A 1,361-nucleotide genomic window follows, 5' to 3' on the forward strand; every position below is an offset into this window, starting at 1 on the left:
GGTTGTGGAGCTCCGCCAGCAGCCCAGATGGAGTCTGAGATGCAGGGGCTGTCAGCTGCCTGGCCAGTCTGCGCATGCGTCAGGCCCGCGGGCTGCCACTTCTTACCCCCTCCCCCTCCTGGTGGGCTTCCCTGGCTCCGTTGTCCAGTCCAGTCGGTGGCCCTCGCATTTGGTTACCTGTGGCTACAGGCTTGAGGGGGGTTGCAGGGAGGATGCTGACATGGACAGCCTCCTTCCGTGTTGAGCTCTGTGCAGGGGCCTCATGCACAGCAGGAACAAAACCCTGCGGACCCTGGTCTCTGGTCTAACGGGTGCTTCCGGTCCTGCTTCCTGGGACCCGAATCCTGGGGAGGTGTGGAGGGAGATGAGGGGTCTGGCTTGGAATTGATGGCTGTGGGCGCCCCGGGACCTCATGGGGTGGGCTGGTTGGGAGCCCATCAGAGGGGTCCAGGCTGAATATAGGGAGATGGGGGTCATCGGGCAGGGATGGTGGGCAGAACACGGCTTGGTACGCCTCCCCAGGGCCCCCAGGGGAAGAGGGAGGTCAGAGGTGAGGGAAGGGTCAGAACCAGTCGCTCCTGGGGCCCTGGATGAGACTGTTCAGGAGTGAGACTTTGTGAGGTCTGGGAGGTCACCAGCGAGAGTCTGGCTTTGGAGATTGGGAAGCCACGAGGGAGGAGGGCTGGGGGGGCCTCGGGAAGTTAGGTCAGTAGGATTAAGGAGGAGGAGATGTTTATTCCAGGAGGCAGTGCTGGAGGGTGGGTCTGTCAAATGAATGTAAACAATGGAATGGCTGAAGGGGGGGCGCCCTCTGCGTGGGACAGAAATGTGCCTTCACTATGTGGGGAGGGTCCCGGGGAGAGAAGCTTGGAGGCAGTGCTGCCGCTCTCCTGCGCATGTGGCACCAGCCTTGGCAGCTGCTGACTTGGCCGTGAGTCTCCCTCAGCCTTGGCAGGTCTGGGAAAGGCTGGTGACAAAGGAAGGAGCTGGTGGGTGTGGCCAGGCAGCCCCAGTGCTTGTGCCCTTGGCCTCTTGGCCTGTGGGCCGGCGCCCCGTCCAAGCATCAGAAATGAGAGGGTTCAGGATGTGAAGTCAGGTCGGTTGATTCCTGTCCCTGCTGTACAAGTAGAGGCTGTGTCTGTCCCCGCCTCTGAGCCTCTCAGCTCCCGGCCTGTCATTTGGGGAGGAGGGGGCCCGCTTCACAGGGCCACAGGGAGGGAGCGTGCAAGGGTCAGTGTGCGTCGAGTCCTCCAGTCCTCAGTAAGTGATGATCTCACCTTCCTGTCCCCCCAGGTACCCCGGGAGCCACCCACGTCCCCACCTAAGCCCTCGGCTGCCTTGTCTCTGCTGCCCCTGCTGGG

This window comes from Crocuta crocuta, unplaced genomic scaffold, assembly GCF_008692635.1.
Source record: "Crocuta crocuta isolate KB4526 unplaced genomic scaffold, BGI_CrCroc_1.0 scaffold561, whole genome shotgun sequence".
Taxonomy (NCBI): domain Eukaryota; kingdom Metazoa; phylum Chordata; class Mammalia; order Carnivora; family Hyaenidae; genus Crocuta; species Crocuta crocuta.